Source organism: Chiloscyllium plagiosum, chromosome 6 (assembly GCF_004010195.1).
Source record: "Chiloscyllium plagiosum isolate BGI_BamShark_2017 chromosome 6, ASM401019v2, whole genome shotgun sequence".
NCBI classification, from domain to species: Eukaryota; Metazoa; Chordata; class Chondrichthyes; order Orectolobiformes; family Hemiscylliidae; genus Chiloscyllium; species Chiloscyllium plagiosum.
In genome coordinates, this window is record NC_057715.1 from 93,018,033 (window position 1) to 93,036,661 (window position 18,629).

Consider the following 18,629-nt stretch of genomic DNA (forward strand, 5'->3'; position numbering starts at 1 on the left):
ATTTGGAAAAGCAAGGACTGATTCAGGATAGTCAACATGGCTTTGTGTGTGGGAAATCATGTCTCACAAACCTGGTTGAGTTTTTTTTAAAGAAGTAACAAAGAGGATTGATGAGGGCCGAGCGGTATATGTGATCTATATGGACTTACGTAAGGTGTTGGACAAGGTTCTACATGGGAGACTGATTAGCAAGGTTAGATCTCATGGAATACAGGGAGAACTAGCCATTTGGATACAGAACTGGCTCAAAGGTAGAAGACAGAGGATGGTGGTAGTGGAGGGTTGTTTTTCAGACTGGAGGCCTATGATCAGTGGAGTGCCACAAGGATCAGTGCTGGGTCCACTACTTTTCATCATTTATGTAAATGATTTAGATGTGAGCCTGAGAGGTATAGTTAGTAAGTTTGCAGTTGACACCAAAATTGGAGGTGTAGTGGACAGTGAAGAAGGTTACCTCAGATTATCACGAGATCTTGGTCAGATGGGCCAGTGGACTGAAGTGTCAGATGGAGTTTAATTCAGATAAATGTGAGGGGCTGCATTTTGGGAAAGCAAATCTTAGCAGAACTTATACACTTAAGGTCCTAGGGAGTGTTGCTGAACAAAGAGACCTTGGAGTGCAGGTTCATAGCTCCTTGAAAGTGGAGTCGCAGGTAGATAGGATAGTGAAGGTGGCATTTGGTATGCTTTCGTTTATTGGTCAGAGTATTGAGTACAGGAGTTGGGAGGTCATGTTGCGGCTGTACAGGATATTGGTTGGACCACTGTTAGAATTTTGCATGCAATTCTGGTCTCCTTCCTTTCGGAAAGATGTGGTGAAACTTGAAAGGGTTCAGAAAAGATGTACAAGGTTGTTGCCAGGGTTGGAGGATCTGAGCTACAGGAAGAGGCTGAGCAGGCTTGGGCTGTTTTCCCTGGAGAGTCGGAGGCTGAGGTGTGACGTTATAGAGGTTTACAAAATTATGAGGCACATAGATAGGATAAATAGACAAAGTTTTTTTCCTGGGGTCGGGGAGTCCAGAACTAGAGGGCATAGGTTTAGGGTGAGAGGGGAAAGATATAAAAGAGACCTAAGGGGCAATTTTTTCACGCAGAAGGTGGTACGTGTATGGAATGAGCTGCCAGAGGATGTGGTGGAGGCTGATACAATTGCAACATTTAAGAGGCATTTGGATCGGTATATGAATAGGAAGGGTTTGGAGGGATATGGGATGGGTGCTGGCAGGTGGGACTAGATTGGGTTGGGATATCTAGTCGGCATGGACAGGTTGGGCTGAAGGGTCTGTTTCCATGCTCTCCATCTCTATGACTCTATGACTCTATGTCACATGCAAAGGTTTTGCTTCCAAGTGCATGCAATTGAGGGATGTATATGACATGGATAGAAAACTGATAAGCAGATAGGAAAATAGGAATAAATTGGTCTTTTTCCCAGTAGCAGACAGTGACTAGTGGAGTACCACAGTGAACATTGCTTGGACCCCAGCTATTCACAATATATAGGAATGATTTTGATGAGGGAACTAAGTGTAATAGCTACAAGTTTGAAGACACCACAAAGTTGGGTGGGAGGTTAAACTTTGAGGAGGATGCAGAAATTCAGTATGAATTGGACAAGTTGAATGAGAGGGAAAATGCATGGCAGAGGAAGTGTGATGTTGATAACTGTGAGGTTATCCACTTGGCAGTAGAATGAAGAAGACAGATTATTATCAGAATGGCGTTGGGAAAGAAGAAGGTGCAATGGCATCTGAATATCCTTGTACAACAGACACTGAAGATGAGCATGCTGGTGCAGCAGACAGTGAAGACAGCAAAAGGTATGCTGGCCTTCATAGTGAGAGGATTTGAGTACAGGAACAGAAATGTCTTGCTGCAAATGTACAGAGCTTTGGTGAGACTACCTTTGGAGTATTGTGCGCAGTTCTGTTGGTCTTATCTGAGGAAAGATGTCATTGCTACAGAGGGAGTGCAGCAAAGGTTACCAGGTTTGCCAGTCCTGGATTGACAGGACTGATATAAGAAGAGAGACTGGTTTGGTAAAAAGTGTATTCACAAAAGTTTAGAAAAATGAGGTTAGGTCATTTTATCGAAACCTATAAAATTCGAACAGAAGCCTACGAAATTCTTACAGGACTAAACAGGATGAAGGAGCAGCGCTCTGAAAGCTAGTACTTCTAATTAAACCTGTTGGACTATAACCTCGTGTTGTGTGATTTTTAACTTTGTACACCCCAGTCTAACACCAGCATCTCCATATCATGTAAGAAGGATGTTTCTGTTGACCAGGGTGTCCAGAACTTGGAGTCAAAAAGTGTGGCGCTGGAAAAGCAGGTCAGGTCAGTCAGCATCCGAAGAGCAAGAGAGTCGACATTTTGGACAAAAGTCCTTCATCAGGCGTGTCCAGAACCTGGGGTCACTGTTGAATGATGTGGGTAGGCCATTTAGGATGAGGACTAAGATGAGGAGCAATTTCTTCATGCAGAGAGTGGTGAGCCTATGGAATGCTCTGCCTCAGAAAGCATTTGAGGTCAGAACATTGATGTTTTAAAGAAGGAGTCAAATAGAGTTCTTAGGACTAAAGGGATCAAAGAGTATGAGGAGAAAGCAGGATTAGGGTACTGAGTTGGATGATCAGCCATGATTATATTGAATAGTGGAGCAGGAAAGTAAGACTGAACTGCCAGTTTTGTTTCTATTCTCTACGTTTATTCTAAAACAAGGTAAGGAAGCCTGCAACAAGTTATCCAGATAAACTACTCTTTCCTACTGAGGTGGCAGGAGAAGATCAATTTGGAGGAATTCACACATAGCGTCCTGGAAAAGATGGGCATGAACCTGGGAAGTGACATCATATCCAAGAAAGAAGTTGCGTTTGGAGATAGAAGCAACAGTTTACAAGGATGGTTGGATAAAAAGGTCAGTTGAAATAAAAACTCTGGAAAGTCAGGTTAATGATTCAGTGAAATCCTCACATTCTCTTTTTCAGTTGAAGATGCTATTTACATATATTTACAATACTTGCTGCTTCTTTTTTAGAATTCCTGTATTTGAATTTATGACTAGGTATACATATGCCTGCAAACACTGGTGACTACATTTTACAGAAATTCAGTTGTTACACAAACGTTTTTCTAAACAAAGTCTGACAACAATCAAATTTGCAAATAAAAAACAGGGAGTATACCTGTTTATTGTAAAGTTTAGATTTATCCAGCTTCTCATTTTGTGTAAGTCCAGATCATGTTCTTTTGCATCTGAATAATAATTATTATCTGATTTCTTTTGGCAGTGAGACTATTTGTCTTCATGGTTGATTTATGCAACAATAAACTTATTCGAAAAGGAAGATTCGCAAAAGCACTGAAAGTCAAATAATTTTCCTCATATTTATAAAAGCCTCGAGCAAACTTTATTTCTAAGAAGCAATTTGGCTAAAATCACTTCTATGAACATTAATCAATGGGAAAAGTTGCCATATTAGAATTATACAATATATTAGACAAGTGTTTCTGCTCCCCAGTGACAAGTCCTGCTGAATCCACTAGATCTTTGGAAACACTATTCACACTATTGGGCACTTCTTGCTGCACATTGCAACTCATGTTCAGACTCCATACCTAATTTGATTTATTTTTGCACAACCGATCTTTATTTTACTTATGTCTAGCCCATTTTGTCTCAGGATTGTTTCCCCTTGAGGAGAGGGAAATGCTTAATAGCAATCATTAGGATCTCACTAATTAATGTCGGGCATGTTCTAGATGTAGAAGCAATTTGCTCACAAAAGGTGAGGTGAATCATCACGCCAAATTACTTGCGAGAATACGTTAATATGAATGTCATTCTGAGAGAAAGCAGAATTGTTTCTTAAAATGAAAGGAGGCAAAGAATTTAAAATACTGTTGTGTCCTCTTGTGATTGCTGAAATCTTCTAAATGACATTGTTTCCTATCAATGCTGGGTTTGAGAACCAGTTTAGTTCTGTTGGTCACACACTTGGCTCTGAACCAGAAGATTATAGCCTCAGACTCCTTGACTTGAAATCTGACTTAGCTAAACTGAAGTACAGCAGACAGGGACTGCTGTATTATTGGAGATACTGAAATCTAAATGTGACCCACTGAACCACAATCCCTTTAGAGACATAGAGTTTTTACAGAACAGAAAGAGACTCTTCGGTGCATTGTGTCTTTGCCAGTCATCAAACATCCATCTATTCTAATCCCTGTATACTATGGCACTTCAAGTGCTCATCTAAACAATTCTTAAATGTCTTAAGAGTAGCTGCCTCTAGAACCCTTTGAGGCAGTGAGGTCCAGGTGCCTACAACCCTCTGGTTGAAACCATTCTTACCCAAATCCCCCCTAACCTTCTGATCCTTACCTCTAAACTGTACTCCCTGAATATTGACCTCTCTGCTGAGAAGAAATGTTTCTCTCTATCTAGCCTATCTATGCATTTCAGAACTTTTACCCCTCAATCAGATCCCCTTCTCTGCTCTAAGGTAACTCATTTACGGTGGCAGCAACAGTGGCTCAGAGGGCAGCACGGTGCCTCAGTGGTTTGCACTGCTGCCTCACAGCGCCAGGGACCCAGGTTTGATTCCACCATCAGACGATTGTATGGAGTTTGCACATTCTCCCCGTGTCTGTGTGGGTTTCCTACAGGTGCTCCAGTTTCCTCCCACATTCGAAAGATGTGCAGGTTAGGTGAATTGGCCATGCTAAATTGCCCACAGTGTCCAGGGATGTGTAGGTTAGGTGCATGAGTAAGGGGTAAATGTAGAGCAATAGGGGTAGGGGAATGGATCTGGGTGGGTTATTTTTTGGGGGGGGTCGGTGTGGGCTTGTTGGGCCAAAGGGCCTGTTTCCACACTATAGGGATTCTATGATTTTATGTGAAATCTATATAGTGGGAGTTAGTCAGAAATTTGAATGACACTTTTTAAAAAATCAAAAAGAAATTGCACCCAGAACAGGAGAAGGAATGCAGGCCAGTTGTAATTAAGTGGTAATAGTAAAATGGAAAAAGTAGCTGATACGTTTAATCTTTAATTTTTTTGACATGCATATTTTTATGCCACAGGTTATAGTAAGCACCCACTAATTGTATAATTGCAATAATAGTAGCTTTTATTTAGCAACTCTATCCAGCATTTCAAAATGTTAAATTTATGACCACGATCTATTTTATTGTCAATGTGGTAATGGATGTAATAAAATGCACAATTAAGTTTGCATATTCTGTTGTATTCTCCACAGATGAACATGGACATCTGGAGTTCACCACAGACAGTGCATCACACTACAACAGCAGCCACACAAACCACAAGAACTCCTGCAGAACAAAGACTGAGGCACCTGCACTGACAGGGTCCCCACCCAGTGTACACTCATCTGGAGTAGAGAATACAGTGCTCTCACTGTTCAAAAGCGAGCTTGTTGCAGGTTGTAGACACTTTTAAATTAAACAGCACATGGAAAAGCAGATGGTTACAGATGTTAGCTGACCAGATGTTAACTACCTCATCTGCACAGCACTAAACACAATGTAGTTTGGATAAGCTCAGACTGCACGATACTCACTGATAGAGTCAGTCATTAAACTTCTGCCGGAGAACCTTCACCAAAATCCATTGCATTACTGTGTGCAGTTGTTGTTGCCTCTGTTTTGCTGACCTATTCAATAAAGCATAATTGCTAACTGCAACTATCATTTCCCTAGAACTTAACAATAATGCCCTTCTCATCATGATACAAAGGGAGCAATTTTTAGGTTTAAACACTAATTGCGCAAGTTGTTGATATGTTATACCCACCCAAATAAATCTTCATGAAGCCAGTGTTAGGTTTTTTGCCCAGACTTATTTCCATTAATTTCACAAGCTGCCGATGAAAACCTCTCTCCCTGTAGATAACCCAACTATGTGGGTAGGGAAATACAGTAGGTTAGTTGATTTCAAATAGTTTGTAGCTGTGTGACAAAGGGAGAGGATGGAGTTATCAAGAGTGAATTGAATGAAAATCCACAAAATCATTGCAGCACCTTTAAGTGTCAAAAGCCTAAAGCAGCTATCCTGGAAGTGTGTGTCAAACCTGCAATCAGCTTTCCCTAGCATCATATAAAAAAACACTTTTAATGATTGCTGAAAATTGCTACCTCCCAACACCTACCCCCATGAATAGTCAGCAGGATTGAAACTGCAGAGATGAAAATGTTATGAAATTGTACCTATTAACTTCAATTAATAGATACAAAAAAGGCCCTCCTGATTACAGATGAGCTTGACCTAGCGGTAATTTTCATTCAATACCTTTGAGAAAGAACAAGTTAACCTATTTCTGTTGAACTTCTACTTTTAACAGATTAGTTGCAATAAAAACATGGTTATTTTCACTATTGTCTAGTAGCCAATTTATGTGGATTTCTCATTCTCATGGTGGCATTTATTTTGAATAAAAATATGAACTGTGAAAATTAGTTAAAGCATTAAAAATGTCCACGATATAAAGGTCAACTGACTCATAATGTGGAAATGCTCAGTCATGGATTTTCTTGATGAATTACAACACCTTTAGCCTACTTCTTATTGCCTGCAGCACTCACAGCTTTAGAAGTGGTGTTAACCAGCCTCGTAGCTCACACACTAGCATATTGTGTAGTCAAACTACATTTGACCTCAAGCAATTCCAGGAAGCTGAAAACGAGTAGAAGACTCACAACAGCAACCTTTATGTAACTGCAGGTGGGGCCTGCTTAATCTTACCTGAGGGTGCAGAGTCAAGATGACACACTGTATATTTTGGCAGTCATATAACAAAATCTGAGTTTGAGGTGTGCGCAGTTGTAAAAAAGTGAGGTTATGGATGTGGCCCAAATCAGCCATCTCTACAAACGTATTGTTTAAATTTAACAGCCTCAGCAAAAAATATGGATTTGGAAGGGAAGGCACTGCAATTCCACATGAATACAGTATTATACTCATTGGAATTCCAAGTGCTCTGTAACAACGTTAATGTTAGCCAACAACACAGTTGGATCATTTGTGACACTGGAAGTTTTGAAGTAAAGAATTTATGAAGCGTTGATAGAGCAGACAGGAAAACTAGCAGGAGGGTTAATAATCTGAAGAATCTATTTTAAGGTAATTGGCAAAATAACCAAAGGGAAGATGAGGCAATATTTCTTTTTGACACACTGTGTTATTATGATTTGGAATGCATTAATTGAAAAGGCAGTGGAAATAAGTTCAGTAGCAACTTTCTAAAGGGAATTGTACATGTACATGATAAAGCAAACTAACAAAACTTTGGCGCAGGAAAGGAGATATTAGACTAGTTGAACGGCTAAGTGTAGTTACATAGGGCCAAATAGCCTTCTGTAAAATTCTCTGAATCCATAACGTAAACTTTTTTGAAGTTTGTTTAGCACTTAGCACTACTGCGGCTGGTGTGAAGGATAATTGCTCAAAGCCAACCCTCATGGCACCATCCCTTCATTTGCCAGGCCAGGTGCATTATCAGACCAACAGCTCTACTCCTTCATCAACACATCAAAAGGCAAAGCATGAGCAAAAAACAACAATACAAATTTCCCAAAAGAGAATAGTGGCACAGACAATTAAAAAAACCCAGCCATAAATAAATGATGAAAGTACACAGAAACACCAAGACAACATAAAGAAATAAATTGTGGTGTATAGGGAAAGTCCACTCATGAGATTATGGGAACATTGCAAAGAAGCAAACTGATACTGTCTGAAGGTGTAAGAGTAAATTGTAGTCTATAGGGCACAAGAACAACAATCACTAAGCCTCAATCAATACCAGGGAATGGTGCCATGATTTTCCCTTACTGTAGATATCTGGAGTGAATACTTATCCTGTGTTGAGCATATCGTTTAAAAATGGCAAATATCTGGTTCAAACAGAGCTATACTATTTCTCCTGATGCAACCAAAAATAATCTGTGAATTGCAGCTAACCAAATTGCAAAAGATAATCAACAAAGCTAAACAGAGCCTTAGTGGGAGGATCATAGGCATGAAAGTGATTGGGTCCCTCAAGCCTAAGCTGCCATCAATTAGATTTCGATCTCTACCTTAGTTCCATTTACCTACCTTGGTTCAATATCCCAAGATGCTTCTGTGGCAAATAAAAACAGGAAGTTCATACTTAAAATTACTGAACTTGTTCACACAGCTCAGTAATTGACTGCTTTGGGGGAGCAAAGTTTTAATAAGAACAGGAGCAGACCCTCAAGCCTGCCCTACCATTCAACAAAATCATGACTTTTCTTCTCCAGGCCACAACTCCTCTTTCATGCCAGCTCCTCATATTGCTCAACTCCTTGATACTTCAAGAATCTAACTACCCCTGCTTAAGATACTTTCAGTGATCTAGCCTCCACAACTCTCTGGGGTGGAAAATTTCAGGCAAACATTCACAACCCTGTGGGAGAAGGAATTCCTTTGCAGCTCGGCTTTAAATTAAAGGCTAAATTGTATGCAATACTCCTGTGCAGCCTCACCAATGTCATATACAGTTATAACAAAGCTTCCCTATTTTCAAACTCTAATCCTCTAGCAATAAATACCAAGATTCCATTTGCCTTTTTCATTTCTTGCTATACCTGCAAGCTACCTTTTTGTGTTTCATACATAGAAACACCCAGATCCCTCTGCACTGTATTTTTTTTTGGAGTCTCTCCCTTTTAAATAATAGTCTGCTTTTTGATTCTTCCTACCAAAGTGCCTGACCTCACACTCTTATACATTAAATTCCATCTGCCAAGTTTTTAGTCACTCACTGAACCTGTCTAATATCCCCTTGCAGACTCCTTAAGATGTTCCTCATTGCAGCATATCCTCCCACCAACTTTTGTTTCATCAGAAAATTTGGATACATTGTACTCTGTATTGTCTTCCATGTCATTAATATAGATAGTGAATAATTGAAGTCCTTGGCATTCCTCTAATTACAACCTTCAAACTTGAAAAAGATTGATTAATTCCAATGCTGGTTTCTGTGTGTTAACCAATCTGCAATCTATGCTGAAACATAGTACCATGAACCTTTTGCTATGCCCTTGGATGTCACACCTTATTGAATATCCTCTAGGAACCAAAATACACGACATCTACCTTTACCAATTCTGCTTGTAATACCCACAAAGAACTCCAGCAAATTTGACAAAAATGACTTGCCTTTCCCCAAAATGTTGGTGAGTTGTTTCATGTCTTGTGCTTCTCCAATGGATTGAGCAAAATTGATTCAAATTGAAACAAACCAATTTGGGGGCCAAGGTGAATTTTAGTTCGATCCTGCTTGAAATTTTGTTTGCGATTGGTCAACTCCTTTGGAAAAGTAAATGACTAAATTTTATAAAGTTGGGGCTCAATGGGCCAAGTGGATCTTTTGTCTTCTACAGATGCCTATCTCTGTCTGATTCTCAGTTTGTTGGAGCTCTGATATACCTACTTTTAAATATGTTGCTCTTGTAATTGAGCACATGATGAGTTTCTGACTAGATTAGATCACCAGTCATTATAACATCCTGTCACTCACAAGAGAAATGTTAGCACAAATGTTGGAGAAATCATTTCTTTATCCTCTTGGATTGGGCATATTTTGTTAATATTTTAGAAGGAAAGCAAAATACAAATGTTGAATGCAAAGAAAATGGAAGAACAATTTCCAAGTTCCTCAAAAATTCATAAGCAGGAGTTGATCGGTAATAATAGTTTCCATGTTTAGCTTATTTGCTATATTAATCCTTAGACTGTGTAGAACAATCACTGTCTCACGAGACATAAACTATGTACCTCTTCAAATCATGCTCCACAACGTTGCAACCAATGTCTGGTATTAGAAGAATAAAGTGACCAAAATGTCTGAATTAGATTTATCACTATTATAATGATCCTAAAGCAATAATTAGTTCATGTACTTCTCATTATTCTTTATACTACTAGTTCTATTGTCCCTTTCTCATATACTCTTGCTATCTTAAAATGCTCCTATCTGTCCTTAACATAACACTTATCCTTTTATTCAGGCTTAGTACTTAATGTGCAGCCAATGAAAAGCCCAGTTCATCATTAATGTGCTAAAATAATGTACATCCTTATCTATTAAAACTGAGGATCAATTGAAAACCCATCTAGCACATTTTAATAGCCAAATGCATAGTTTTTCCAACCAATGTGGAAAAATGAGAATTGCAGGAAAGTATGCAAGCAGTAGCTGTTAAACTGAACTGTCATTCAGGGAAGCTAAAACACAGCATGACAGGCACACCAAAAAGTGAAAGCAGAATGTACAGATAGAACTAAGCCATCCCACAACCAACAAATCAGATCAAAGCTCTACTGTCCTACCACATGCAATCATAAGTGCAAGATGGGGCTCCACAAGATACCCCCATCTTCAACCACAAGTGCAGAATAGATGACCCATCTCAGCCTCTTCTGTAGATCCCCTATATCCTGAATGCCAGACTTCAATCAATTTGATTCACCCCGTGCGATATTAAGAATTAGCTGAAGGCATTGTATTCTGTGAAGGCTATTGGGCCTGAAATATTCCATCACACCAACATTCTAGCATAGTTACAACACTGGCTTCTGCCTGAGAGTGACAATTTGCCCAGGTATGTACACAAAAAGCAGGATAAATCCAATCTGGAAATTACCACCCTATCAGGAACATGGTGGAAGGTGGTATTGGCAGTGTTAACAAGGAGCAGCCCTGACATATCAATAATCTATTCACCAATGCGGTTTGGGCTCTGGCAACCTAATTACAGCCTTGGTATGAATATGGACCAAAAAGCTGAGAAATAAGGTGGAAGTGACTGCCCCTGTCAGCAAGCCTGCATTTGACTGAGTGTGGTATCAAGGAGCCCAAGCAAAATTGAAGTCAATGAGAGCCAGAGGAATAACTTTTCACTGGCTGGAATCATACCCAGCCCAAACGATGGTAGTTGTGGTTCTTCAAGCAAATCAACGCAACTGCAGAACATTTCTCAGAAGTGGGGATATTCGCTGATGATTGCATAGATGAATGAAACCCAGTAGATAACAAAGCCACCCATGTCAACGTACGTCAATACCTGGTAGTGAACTGCCTTCTTGAGTCACTGCAGTTTATGTGGTGTAACATCCACACTCCTTTTTCTGCTTGATACAACTGAGTGGTTTGCTAAGCCACGTTTCGTAGAACTGTCAAGAGTTAACCACATTACTGTGGGTTTGGAGTAATGTAGACACGAGACTAGTGTTGAGCTGCTTAATTTGCTTCCATGCTATAGTGAAGGCTGACAGTGGGACAGTACATATCATTCTGAGGGAGGTGAACTGACTTCCATCAGTAGTGAAGCAGACTGCTTCAATAAAGCCGTGAGCACAACCTTCCACATCAGTTGAGCAGCAATTGTCACCGTTTAAAGGTTTTCTGCCCTAATTTCTCTCAGACAAAGTTAGAATTTCATGAAATGTTTCCCATTCAATGTGTTTATTCACTTTTTCTGTCGCTTTTGATGCTCAAGGAGCTGTTATGTATTCCCAAAAAAAATCAAGATCTTTAATTTTTGAGATGTTTATGTCCTTTCCATGTCATTACTGATTAACTTCAAAAAGAAATTGAGCATTCATTCGCTTCCAAGGCTAGTTTTCAATTTTATTTTCTGTCAATCAGAAACTCAAAGTGCAAGTCTTGTCAGCAGCGGTTGAGAGGTAGAGTTGGATGTCATCTTGCATATGTGGAAGCTGCAATGTTTACAGGGTAAAATATTCTGAAAGATTGCGGACATAACCCAACCATTATTGTCATGCTTCATGCATCCTGTGCATTCTGATGTCAAACAGTAACTTGGTGTGGAACTATATTACTGCTTCTTCACTGACAATGGTTCAAACTCTTGATACTTCAATCCTTGTGGAACTGTGGATGTATCTGCAGCCTCAATTTATGCTTCCCCATTGTCTGAGCATACTAAGATTTTTTACAAATTTGCAAGTAATCTATGAAATTTAAAAAAGCTACTTTACCACAGTTGCTATGCAATGCTAAACTCCTCAACTACATAATTATAAATAAAACCTATGCTTGAAACAAAACAATCTTTTCTCCTTATAATTTCCGAGACATCTTATTCATTCAGAAACTTGAGGGTGCCAAAACCACAGGAATTTGCAGGAGTCACCCTTTCCCCTAAAAAGATACATAACATACTAAGCATGTTTTTCAAATTCATTATTACCGGATGACTGACCAACGCAACTCTTCAGTGCTGCTGCTTTTTCCAGTAGCTTTGCTTGAGATAGAAAAATTAGTCGAACTGATTTTCAAAGACTATGCAGGTCAACAGGTTATGAGGGTTTGATCGGTAATGCAAAAGTATTTATTTTTCTGTTATGCAGTGTCTACATGATGTGCAAAGCATAGATTGATTGAGGGAGCATGAATATCTCCCCCAGAGAACAAGTGAGAAACTCAGTTGTGTCATGGGAGAGTATGACAAGCAGGGTGCCAAGGGGTTGTGGTGCCTCAATAATGAGGTGAGTTTAGGAAGATAGAGTGAGAAAACTCACTAGAGCTCATGGAGAGAAGCTCACATTGAAACTTGCCAACATTGATTTTCAACTAATTCCTGGAACTATATGGAGTTTTGCTCTCTTTATTTCAGGAAAACTGTAACTAAATTGGAACTGGGTCAGAGAAGGTTTACTAGATTGATTGAACAGGCTGTCATAGCAGGGAAGATTGGACAGACTGAGCTTGTTTTCACCTGAGTTAAGAAGAGTGAGGGGGGATTTGACTGAAGTGGCTAAGATTGTAAACAGTCTGGACAAAGTGGACGTGAGAAAGATGCTTCCTTTTATGGTTGAGACCAGAACTAGTGGCGCTGTTTCAAAATTAGGGCTTTCCCTTTTAAAACAGAGATGAGAAGTATTTCCTTTCCTCTCAGATGGTTGTGTAACTTTGGAACTCTCTGCCTCAGGTGGCGATGGAAACAGAATTGTTGAACATTTTTAAGATGGAGTTGCAAAAATCCTTCTAGGCAAGGAAATTTGAGGCCATCAAGCATTCACAGAATCAGAGAATCACGCAAGTGTTACGCACAAAAGGAGACCATTCAGCCTAGCATGGCGAAAGTGAGGACTGCAGATGCCAGAGAGTCAAAGTCAAAAAGTGTGGTGCTGGAAAAGCACAGCAGTTCAGGCAGCATCTCAGGAGCAGGAGAGTTGACTTTTTGGGCATAAGCTCTTCAGGGGCAAACTTTTCGATTCAACCTATCATGCCCGAACCAGCTCGCTAAATGACTGTCATTACCCAATGCCAATCTTCTGCTTTTTCCTCACAGCTTGCACATTGTTATTATCCATAAAGTCATCCAATGCCCTCTTGAATGCGCCAAATGAACCTGCCTACATCACACTTCCACTAGTATTTCCACACCCTAATTACTTGCTGAGTGAAAAAGCTTTTCCTGACTTCATTTTTACCTTCTTTTGCGCATCACTTTAAATGGGTTGTTGATGGGAATGTGGAATTCAAAACATTAACAGATCAGCCATAATCTTATTGAATGATAGAATGAGCTCAAGGAGCCAAATAGCTGGTCCTGATTTGTATGAAAGAGGTTTGCTAGACTTCTGGAAGGCTTCTCACCATTTCAAGCACCAGATGATGGCATCGTTCCAACAATAAATGAAAGGAGCTGATGGTGTCCTTTGTTGCTAAGATCGAGACCATCTAATTAACAATCAGCCATGTCCCTCCCTTTTACTAGCCCAAAAAGCCAAACACCCTCTAAAACCACCATTCCAACCTAACCTGAACTCAAATATTTTTTTAAATTGTCAGCCACTTCCCCTAATGCTCTTGCCAAATTGCACTTGTCTATGATGCTTGTGTCTTGATCCCTCAACTCTGTTCTCTGTAATCTGTTTACTGCCCAACACTCAGTTGGTCCCCAAGATAACTGATACTAAGGGCAAGCTTCTCTTTAGCCTTTTGTTATTAAAGAACTACAGCATTGTTGAAGTAATATACACTTTCTCAAAACTTGTTGTCTTGCAGTCATCAGGACAATTTGCAAGAATACCTAAATCTCTTCCCATCTTTCCCAGTACTATCTGTTCGAATTCCTCCATTCAGGCTTCTGCCACTGCTACAGCAATGAAATAGTTCTTAGTAAATTCACAAATGGCCTCCTGTGTAACATCTATAAAGTTCAACTACCTCCCCTCATCCTTTTCAACAACTTTTGAAACAGATGGTAGCATCGTCCAATTGCAGTTCCTCTCTAGTCTCCTCAAACTGACTGGGTTTCAGTTCTCACTTAACTCCATTCTTTCCAATCTAATTATTGTCAGAGAATCATTTTGAATGGCCTTTCTTCCTACTCCCACTCAGTCATCTCTGCTGTCACTTGCAGATCCATCCTTGACCTCTGTCCTATTTCTCATCTACATGTTCTCTCTTGACAATTCATTGAAAGCACAGCATTAGTTTTCGCATGTATATTGATGACACAGTTATACCTAATCACCTCCTCTCTTGACTTTTCCATTATTGCAAAATCATCTGGTTACTTATCCAACATCAACTGCCAAATAAGCAGAAATGTTCTTCTGTTAAACATAGGGAAGACTGAAATCGTTGTCTCTGCCCTAGACTTCATTTCTGGTTAACCAATCCAACATACTCTCTAAAGGATTTCTGAATCTAAAGTAGATTGCTTGCAATCTTTTGGTCATATTTAACCTTGATATTAGCTGCTGGCCACATATTGATGCTATCACTAATACCATTGATTTCCACCTCTGCAACATTACCCTGCTTCAGTTGATCTGCTGCTGAGATCCTAATTCATGCATTTGTTCTATTACCGTCTCCCACATCATATTCTACATAAACTTAATGGCATCTAAATCACTTTTGCTTGTTTCTGAACCACATCAAGTCTCTATCACCCTTGTGCTTACTGACCTGCATTAACTCATAGTCAAGAAAGTATGTGATTTAAAATTTTTCATCCATGTTCTCAGTCTTTCCATAGCCAGGCTCCTTGCTATAACAACTAGGAGAAAGTGATGACTGCAGATGCTGGCGATCAGAGTCGAGTGTGTGGTGCTGGAAAAGCACACCAGGCAGCAACCGAGGAGCAGGAGAAATTCCTGATGAAGGGCTTATGCCCCAAATGTCGATTCTCCTGCTCCATTGCTCCATCCTTGCTGCAACCTTCTCTAGCCCCACAGCCCTAAAGTATCTAGCATCTGAAGAAGAGTCACTTGATCCAAAATGGTAACTCTGATTTCTGTCTACCGATGCTGCCAGACCTGCTGAGCTTCTCCAGCAATTTCCATTTTTGTCTGACGTATCTGTACTCATAATTCCAGCCTCTTGAGCATCCCCAAAATAATCATTCCACAACTGATGTCTGTGCCTTCGCCCAAGCTATAGATTTCCATTCCCAAACCTTTTTGCCTCTCTAACTTGCTTTTCTCCTTTAAGATACTCCTAAAATCTGGCTCTTTGACAAAGCCTTTGTTCGTCTGACTTAATATCTCTTATGTGGCTTGCTGTCATATTTTGTTTTTGAATGAACCTATGACATCTTGGGATGTTTTAGTACATTAATAACAAACACATAAATATAAGTTGTTGTTGCTGTTTCTAAGCTGGATTAGACATATGTTGAATCACTAGGCAAATGTCTGCAGGAGATAAGTCAAGTAGATTGGATGCCACAGGTGCCAGCCTGCCACAGTGCGTCATTGCATGCCAGCTCTGCTTCAGAGTACTCAGATGTTACTTGCAGATCACAGCCTGTCAGAGAGAAGGATAATGTTAGATGCGCTGAGCAGCAGAGTACGCACAATGCTGCAAAGTGTGGAAGCATTCAGCTCCAAGTTGTGTCAAAGATTCTTCTAGAACATGGGCATGATTTTGTTCGATATGGAATGAGGAGTCAGCTCCATCAATGCAACTGTGGCCCCTCTTGGAGTTTACCTTGACAGTTCGAGCAGCTGCAATATGTATCACACCAGTTGCTATTTTTACTTTGGGAACCACCATTTTTAAACAGAAGGGAACTCTATCATGTCACGTCACTCCTGCACTCTGTACTCATGCAGAGCCAAAAGCGTCCTGAAGTAGAGCTACAGGAGAATGACCTTGAATCCATAGAAGAGGTACCTGATGTTGTCTTTCAGGATCATTAGAAACCTGCTCCTTCACATTCCAGCGCACTTTATAATCTCACACAGGTAACTCATCTCCAAATCTCCTGGTGGGCTGTAACCAGGACCTCAAGGCCCAAAGCTGCTCAGAATCACATACCGTAACCATGTGATTGGTCCTCAATGAGAGTAGCAGCAGTTTTCTACCTCCAAAGCTGTAAACACTGAAGAAATACTTCTTTAGCAGCACTTTGGCAGGAAAAGAAGCACACGGTTGAATTACTTAAATAGGACTGAAGTTTAAGTCTAACAGTACTGTAAGCACAGATGGTAGATTATGTTGCAGGAATAAATGATTTTAGAATAGTTATTCCATCTGCCTAGTCTTGATTTTCCAACTTTCTCCATGTTCTCTTTTGACTGCAGTGATTTGTGCTGGAATACAATTCTGTAAGCAATCCTTTGTTGTCTTTAAGCCCAGCATTTAGTGTTGGCAAGTTGCTCCTGCATGGGCGAGCATTTCAACTCTGTGAGAATCTGTCCATACCCAGACTCACATATATATATATAAAATCTCTCCCAGAAGGAGAACATTCAGTAACGATCCAGGGCATAAACTTTGGTTGATTTCCCTCTTTCTAGCCTAGAAATGTGGACGCTCATTCCAGAGTGTGCAACGAATTGTGCCCAAAATAAGATCAACAAATTCATCAAATCAAGCTTAGAACCTTTTTGATTAGTATTGGCGCCTGGTACATCATGGCCAAAGTTGACTTTTCATATGTAATCTTTTGCTCTTCATCTCATTAATTGTGCAACTGGCCTGACTGACATCCGTCTCAGGACATGGTGCAAGCAAGAGAGGGAGCAGTACTCACCGCTGCCACTCTCATTTTTTAGATTAGATTAGATTAGATTACTTACAGTGAGGAAACAGGCCCTTCGGCCCAACAAGTCCACACCGACCCGCCGAAACGCAAACCACCCATGCCCCTACATTTACCCCTTACCTAACACTACGGGCAATTTAGCATGGCCAATTCACCTGACCCGCACATCTTTGGACTGTGGGAGGAAACCGGAGCACCCGGAGGAAACCCACGCAGACACGGGGAGAATGTGCAAACTCCACACAGACAGTCGTCTGAGGCGGGAATTGAACCCGGGTCTCTGGCGCTGTGAGGCAGCAGTGCTAACCACTGTGCCACCATGCCACCCACAAATGCCACCCTCATGATGCTGGTACTATACTATACTTAAATCACAGCTCCACAGCACATCACACTGTGGTCCCACACCACTACCCCAAAGGAAATAGCTGAGTGAAATAGGTTAGCTCCTCAGTTCACTGACTAGAGTTTGGAGGTACTGGTGGAAAGAAGGACAGTGTCATATCCTGATAATGGCCAAAGGAAGCTACACTGTCAGCCTGAACTGAGATAATGACATGGGCCCATTGAGTGTCCCTTTTGAAATGCAACACAGCAGTGCAGAAAGAAGTGTAATGGTCTTCTATGCTCTGCTAAGGTAAGTGCCACCACCTTCTCTCTGCTACCTGACACTCACTCAGGCATCACTCACTCTAACCCTGCCACTGCACACACCTCTCGCCCAGACTCATGGACTACAATGATCCATTGCATGGATCACATCCAATCAATGGCTCTCATCCATCTCATCCTCCCAGCATATTAACCCTTCCTGTCCTCTACACTTCCCACCCACTCATTGATGACCCCTTATCCCCTATCCTGCTCATACCTCACCATGAAACATTTCACCAATTTTTTTCCCTTCTACACAGTTCTCTAAGATTTGTGCTCGGCCCAGTCTTGGAATGGGAAGTTGGTGCTGTGAGCCACATCTGCCCATCACTCACAGCTTAGGGGAGACAGCCTCTCTCTTTGTCTTATTATAGAAACATTTGCAACACCCGATTCAGACTGATGTTTCCATAACACACTTACTGACGTAACGATCATCCCTGGACAGAGTTCACTTGACCTGCAGCATGAACTGGGCCTACCCTCTGGCCCAGAATCAGATGAGCAGCTTCACTGACAGTGGTGCTAGCCCCTGACTAACCATTGTCCCCTTTGATGGATGAAGGGAGCCTCCCTGATGTATTTGATAGATGTAGGTTTGCTCGCTGAGCTGGAAGGTTCATCCTCAGTGGGCCTCAGGCGAAGCACTGTACATGATTCCTGCTTTCTTTTTATATCTTTGGGTTTCTTTGGGTTGGTGATGTCATTTCCTGTGGTAATGTCATTTCCTATTCTTTTTCTCAGTGGTTGGTAGATGGGGTCTAACTCAATGTGTTTGTTGATAGAGTTCCAGTTGGAATGCCATGCTTCTAAGGATTCTCATGCGTGTCTCTGTGGCTTGTCTTAAGTCGGATGTGTTGTCCCAGTCAAAGTGGTGCCCTTTCTTATCTGTA